The sequence below is a fragment of the Cavia porcellus genome, unplaced genomic scaffold, assembly GCF_034190915.1.
Source record: "Cavia porcellus strain 051 isolate PalLab524CR breed Dunkin Hartley unplaced genomic scaffold, mCavPor4.1 scaffold_14, whole genome shotgun sequence".
Classification (NCBI taxonomy): Eukaryota; Metazoa; Chordata; class Mammalia; order Rodentia; family Caviidae; genus Cavia; species Cavia porcellus.
Window position 1 is genome coordinate 31,868,229 of NW_026947497.1, and position 7,858 is coordinate 31,876,086.

Consider the following 7,858-nt stretch of genomic DNA (forward strand, 5'->3'; position numbering starts at 1 on the left):
GAAACAACCTAAGTGTCTATCAACCGAAGAATGGATAAAAAGGATTTTAAAGAAGTGCAGTGGAGTACTACTTAGCTATAAAGAATGATCACATTGAGATATTTATAAATAAATGGACACAACTTGAGACCATACTCGTAAGTGAAATAAATCAAACTCACATATATAAAACCCGTATTGTCTCCCTACTGTAAGAAATGGTAAGAGTACATAAGATTGTATAGTAATTATGGTTCCCCACTATATTGCTTTGAAGTCTTATAATATTTTTATTTATTGGTTGGGATGATGTTATTCTGTTTTGTTTGATTTTATTATGTGTGATGGTACATTTTGACAGCCATTGCTGATTTAATATCATCTTGATTTGAAGTCCTACCATGATTTTGTGTTTCCTTTCCATTAGTTCTACCATGCTGTTTCTCATTGGATTTTAATATGTGTGATAGTATAACATTTTTTTAAGGATAATGAGATATTATAGTAGCCATTTTTCATTATTGGTTATTCGGTTTTGACTGTCCTGTAATGCTTTCATTTTCTTGAATGGCTTTATATTATTTTGCTATGTTTGATACTACTGTGTGTGAAATTATGCTCAACTGTTTCGAAGAAAGGAGGCATTATGGTAGCTACTGTTGGTAACGGTTGTCTGGTTGTGAATTGCTGTGTTGGTTGCATTGTTTTGTTCCGATTTACCTAGTTCTGTTCTCTTTTGTTTTATTCTCTTTAAAATTAAAAAAAATCAACCTCAGAATCCTTAATATTTAAATAAATAAAATATTAATAAATAATCACTTTGCTGCTAAGAAAGGTGATATATAGAAGTTTGGGAATCAGGAAAATTTCTACACAAGTAAATACGAAAGAAAATCCATACACAATTTACTCAAAATATAGTGTCTTATGCTATATTGTTTAACATGGTTTAATCTATTCTAAAATAAAAATGAATCTTTATCCCTCTAACATATTTACAACTTTCCGATATCAAGGAAAATTTCTTAGTCTCATTTAATTGGTGTCAGAAGGATGCAAACTGAAGTATGCCACTTTTGATAAGTTCCCCATGTGATTCTTCCTTAATGCCCCCACTCAAATACTCCATTACATTTCTAGCTCTGTTTCTAAGATGACATCTCAATAGCTATTTTCCAAAGTCTTTATCTTTGTAGCTAACATTTTAAATGGTATGATACTCTGTCACGTTATGTAATTGAAATGCCTTCAGTGTTTTCACTCACTAAGAATATAAAATAAATATTTTCTTAAAACAAAAGTCCACATTTGAATGAGATATTTTGATAGACTGTACATTTTTACAGAATTTTAGAAATGAGTTATTTAAGAAAACTGGACTGTTTTTTTTTTTTTAATACTGCCATTGAGTATTTATTGGAACAATTCACATGTTTTGTGTAAGATCAATGGCTGATAATCTTTGGATTCTCTTGTAAACGCATCATTGATATAACAGTGTTAGTGTATTCTCAGTATTGGGTGATGACAACCTGTATTGTTTGGATCATTTCACAAACCGCTCTAATAATTGGTCAGTTCTGTTGAAAAATATATGAAATAGATATATTTTTTGCAATAAATATCTTTATAGTAAAAAGTAGTAGCAGCATATATTGGCTCAATTTTCCTAACATTTGGCAGCTCAAAATGTGCAGTTACTATGGTTGAACCTGTATGTACCTGGGTTTTATTAGTAAAACTACAAATTGGCTGAGATGTGAAACTATAAAAGACAGAATTATGCAACAGTGCTGTTTATCTCATTTTTCTTGCATTTATTCTAGATACTATAATCAGTCTAGTCCAGAGAATATAAAAGTGATCAATCTATAATTTTAAAGCATTTGTTGCAATAAAAGATACGTTGTCATTAATCTTTCTTAAAATACTACTACTTACTTGTAACACACATATCCCATCATTCTTTAACCTTCTGAAGCAGTTCAGGCAATCTTCTTTTGTGAGTTTCTTTAGAAGGTGTGATTTTTTAAAATGCAGTGAATGTCATTGGCTAGTACTACCCACAAGAAAGGCAGGCCCTTAAAATAATTACCATGTGTTCTCTTACATGCCTTGTTTACCAGATTTTGAGCCTTACAGTTTCTTCCTTCCCTAAGTTAAAATAATCATGAAAGCTAAACATTTTGAATCAATATAGTTATTGAATCAGCCACAAAGGATCAATTAAAAATACAAAAGAGAAATTCCAGAACTATTTCAGAAAGCAATAACATTGTGTTTGAAGAAAGGGGAATATTATGATGCGAAGTATTAGCTGTTTGTCTGTTAGTGTATTGTTTTTTAACTTTAAACATTCTTCCTATTTTTGAACCACAAAATGTTTAATGATGTCTTTAGAGAACTTCTTTAAATTAGTATTGATAAGGACATAGGAAAAATTTTCTTCCAACTGATAGATAGCACTTACATGAGTGTTTATAGATCCAGGTATTTGCTGGAGTCCATATGTGTGAGTTTGTGCATGTGTGTGCGCTATGCATCATGTCATAGTTACTTTTCTACTTGCTGAGACAAAATATTCGACACCCAAAGTTAAAGAAGGAAAAGTTTATTTAGATGACATTTTGAAGAGATTTCATTTCATAATCAGCTGACTCCAAGGCAGGGTAGCGTAACAGACAGGCATTACAAATGAGAAGCAGTTCATAGAGGGCAGAAGGAAGCAAAGCAAGCAAGTGACATGACAACCCTTTTTCTGTCCCTTATATTGTAACCAGGTTAACGGGATTAGGTTGAGCTAAAACTGTTGACTGATTTAGTAATTTAGTAATAACACACCCTACACCCTAGCTGCCTTAATCCTACATAGCTCATAGCATGAGTCACACATTGTAAATTAAACCATCTCTGCAAAAGCCCCACCGATGACTGTATGAAACTAGAGAGGCATATCTAGACACAAGGCATAACACAGAAGAAGAATCGTCCCTCTCTACCCTGAATCCTCTTCCTGGATTCTATTTCCATCTTACTTATCTGCTTTTGTCTTTGGTCATAGATGGTTTCTATTTTCTGGCCAATAAAATATTTAAAGTCATGCTGATCCTACTCAGCAACCTTACTTCTAGGATGGCTGCTTTTTCTCACAGTGCCAGGCTTTGGTTGCACTACAGTGCGAAGAACTACTCTAAATCCAATAGAGGAGGTATTTCCAACTGCTCACCTACCATGAAAACCTTGACATTTCCCATAAAATATCATTAAATACGCCTCTAGCAATGCTTCAACATTTGCAGGACTGGGCAGTTTTGGACTTTGCAATTCTTAAGTTTAAGTATTTTCTTTCTGATCCACTAGTAGAAAAATTAAAATCAAATTTTCAGATTTCACAGTACCTAAATGACCTTTAGATGACAAAATAAGTACTCCACTTAAACCAAGAATGCTAACTTTTACTTAATATGAAATGTGTATATGCATGAAAAAAGTAAAAATGTTAGTGTGCGAATCTAATTTTTAGAGTACTGTAATTTAATTTGGAATTACAGTTTTTGATAAGATATGCTCATATTTTGAAATACAAATGACTAAAATTATTTTAAGTGCAACATAGAATTAGTTACACATTTATTAAATGCACAGCTCAAACCTCAGTAAAATGGCGTATCTCTCAAATTGGTATAACCATTATCACTTAAATTTTGACAAAACCACCGCCAATTTGACTTGTGTTAAAATAAATCTTTTTGGGGGGTTAGAAAATCTGAATAATAAGCGAGATTAGCTTGAGGTAAACTGAACTGAGAAGGAGGAATTTGGAGAATTTAAACCTGCAAGCTACAGAAATTGTACAAGGCTCTAAATAGAACTTAAGGAGTAATCCAGGTAGGGGCTCAGGAGATCAGAATGCTGACAGAAACACAGACAGAGGTCATGAAGTTTCATACATATTACTGTGAAAGGAATTCAAGCCACCAAAATCACACACCGCCAATGAACCTGGATACAGTTTGCCGATGCTCTGAAACTGAGGGTGTGAGTTTAATGGTGCTGGACTTGTTTCCGGGAAGGGGAAATTTTTAGGCAACACAGCATTTAGGCACTAGTACTGACTGCTTTTAGTAAAATTTACTGTAAGAATCAAGAGCAAGGAGGAACAGAGTGAAACATTAGAAAACTTACAGTTTAGCCACAAAATTGGTACCAAGGTGGTGTGATTGTTAAAGATACTGACACCATGGGATGGCAGTAGGCAGCCAGGCCACAAGCACTGACATGAAGACAACAGGAAAGATGCTTTGAGGATATATCAGGAATGGAAAAGACCCCTGGGATAGAATAACATAAATGTCTTTCAAAACTTTCCTTTGAGAAGAGAGCCCTGGAACCATTGACTCCCCCAATTCCACACAGGAATTTTTTGCTGAAAATTCACCCAGTCAGTCCATCAGAAGTGCCTACAGCTACAGTTCCTTTGAGTATCCAAATGGTTCACACAAGTGGAAAAACTTGGTTTTATGCAAATTCTTTTTTGCAGATCATGGCAACCTGCACAGAGATTTTTAAAAGAAAGTTTAGGAAGCCTCACAATATGTGACAGGGTTGCAGTTATTGCAAACAGTCTTCAACAAGGAGAGGTACATGTAAGGAAAGAGTGACAGTGAAGAAACTATTGTTCAGACACCAGAAAGACAGAGATGCCAAAATGTGGACTGCTGGCGAGGCAGGCTGCAGATAATGAATAGAAGGAGAGCATGCGGCAATAGAGGCCCGTGAGTTGCCACCAACAAAGCTGTATGAGAGGGGCAGCGGAAACGCTTGGGGGCATCATGCCCGGTGTCCCGGATGTTGGACACGGAGCTAGAGGATTGACTATTTGCCCTGCCGTGCTTTTGATGACATGGAAAACAGTAATACTTCTTGTCTTCAACTCTTACCCAGACATTCCTATATTTCAATCATCTTTTCTCTCTTAAAAGTGGTAGTTTGTTGTGAAATATCATGTATAGAGATTTAGAGAACAACTTTTATTAAGTGAAAGTTTATTCATAAAAGATATATTACAAAGAAAATTGTATTTGCTGTTTTTACCATTAACCTTCATAAATTATGCAAGTGCTAAATGTTAACTGGTCACTTATTAGCATTTCATTTTCAGAAAATATTTAGTGTGGCTAAACCTCAATTTCTTCATTAACAAAATTAAATAACAATACAGATGATCTTCCTCTGTGGAACTATATTTTGATGAACTGAAGATACACTGAAAATAGTTTAAGGATGGCCCTGAATCAAGACTTGTTTTCTGAAGCTGTTTGTTTCAAGCAGGAGCCCATAGAGATATCTCTCTGGCCTCTGTTGGCCATTTCACAATTTTAGAAATGCAGTGGTCAATTCATTAGAAAGAAACAACATGCACCCTGGTGAGCCAGCCGCCTCCTGCCAGATGAGAAGAACCACATCCCGGAATTCCACTGCCTTTCAGGGGAACATCTATAAGCAGCTATCCTGTACCTTTCCTCCACTGCTGGAACCACAGAATCTTGGATCAGAGGAACCCACAAGCTTACCCTAATCCCCTGCACTATGCAGGGTGGGCAGCAGATGCAGGAAACATGCAAGACTCAGCAATCTGCTGATTCAGAGGAAAAGAGTGAAAAGTCAAGAAAAAGAAGCAAAGTACAATCTCAGACCTCCAGCCCACTCAGAAGTCCATGCGAAATAGACATAAAAGAACTTAGAAGTCACACACCTGAAATTTCAGAAATAATAGTAACTGAAGTGACAACTTAATGCTGAAAAAAATACATTAAGTGTAAAATTCATTCAATACGCCTAATTACTGAATGTCACAGTTTGGCAACACAGTGAATGGCAGCGTATTAATTGTTTACCACCAGAATTACTTCAATGACTGCACTGGAAATAGACTGACTGCATCTTATGAGACTTGCAATGTCTATCACTTGCAAATAAGAGCTCAGAAATGTAAATATATGTTTTCCATTGAATGTGTATCATTTTTTCATCTTCATTAAATTGAAAAATCATTAATATTGGTGTTTATATTCTTATTATTAGATTAAATCTGACAGTAGAGCCCCCTGAGGTTTTACCCTACTTAACCTATTCAATTATATCTTCTGTGACTCTCTATTATAAATACTCAAAACTAAACTGAAAGTAAATGAAGTAATGTAACTATCAACTGTATTTTATTTATATAATCTGACTAGATTTAACTTATTTTGATGAGTCCATTGTAATGAGCATAATTTAAAACTTAATTGTTTTTGATTTTTTAAAAATAAATGCGGGGTATTGTCTGTAAATTTGTGAACAGATTAGATTAACTTTGGTAGAGATTTAACTGGAATTTTTCTATCACTAATATTGTGAAGAGATTGAAATTTTTCAGTAAAATTCTTATGAAAATTTGTGATACTTTCCATGTCATTTTTATCTTCTAAATATTATCAGATTGATTCTTTCATGATATGTCATGAAATATATGAATTCATGTATTATTTTGTATCTGGTAAGGTAAATTTCCTATAAGGTTGTGCCTGCCACATTATTCTGACAATAATCTGACTAATAACTTTGAAAATTAAATAAAACACAGAATAAGTTATAATGTCCAGATTTTTGTCTAACTTGACATAGAAATTGCTCTTGGGCACAAAGAACTAAAACCACTACTTTCAGAGTGATTTTCCTCAGGCAATTTAGTTCTACCAATTTTTGAAGTCTAGAGAAGCCTAAAACAGTGAAATTTTCCTATCAAGTAAAGAAGCAAATGAAAAGTGAAATTCAATTGCCATGTTTAAATAGAGTATCATCTTGTTATAATAATAATAAGTTTTTGAGGAGGAGCACTCATCTATGTGAGCAGCAAACTCATCTGTTTGATTTGCAAATATCATTCTTTTTAATGGGAAAGATTTGAACAAGGTAATTTGAAACCATGAGAGTACTTTAGCTATTTTTGTCTAAATTTAAATTCACATGAAAAAGATCAGCAATCAGTCATTTCAAGACAGAATTTTTTATTATTATTAATTAATTTTGTCAATAGATTATTAACCACAGGATATGTCCTTTCATTTAAATGAATTGCTATTACAATGCATAATATAAAAATTATGTTTAAATATAAAAAGATTTTAATGCTTTTCAGATGAAGCAAAGATTAATCACAGAATTCTTTTAAATCCTAGTGTCTCTGTACTTGAAAGCTCAAAATGCATGCCAACAACAAACTGAAGGTAATCAACTGCTGCACTTTAACCAAGAACACAGTTTTTGATTAAAAAGTTTCAATAGAAACAGTAAAGATGCGTAAGGTAGTTTTTAAAGCATGTTTTGATTATGTCACTTTTTTAAAAATTCTGTTATTAATAACATTGTAACAGTGAAACATCCCCATGTAACTAACATGATGCCAAGTAGGACATATATTTTATTTGTTTGGCTGAAACAAGCCAACTGGAGGAGAAAAAAAAAATCTGCAGGGAAAAAAGCCTGATCTTTCCTTATTAAATTTTATTTGCACTGCATTATTTGGCCACTTAGGTACTTTCACAGTAACGGAGGACAGGATATGTTTAGAGATGTTGGTTTTCGTCCCCCAGAGTTTATGAAGATGACAAAAAAAAAAAAAAAAATTATCATGTCTGATTCTCCTATGAAAACACCAAAGGCCACACAGTGGCTTCAGTGCCTCAGTTAACTCAATGAAGTAAGATAGATTCAGAGGAACAAACTCCCTTCACTTGCACTGCTAGTGACAGAAAGATGTTTGGTCCTTTTGGTCAAGTAGGAAGCTAGCAGCAGACACCAGACTTTGAGTCCTCTTGAAATGAGTTGTAGTGTG

The 7,858-nt window shown here is 33.9% G+C and overlaps 1 non-coding gene across 1 annotated transcript; it reads left to right on the forward strand.

The window, feature by feature from the left end:
* Positions 1–5,262: 5,262 nt before the first annotated feature.
* LOC111753607 (small nucleolar RNA SNORA2/SNORA34 family) lies at positions 5,263–5,396 on the forward strand. The gene has a single exon (XR_002788409.1). It is a non-coding gene; the product is annotated as a small nucleolar RNA SNORA2/SNORA34 family (small nucleolar RNA).
* Positions 5,397–7,858: the final 2,462 nt, after the last annotated feature.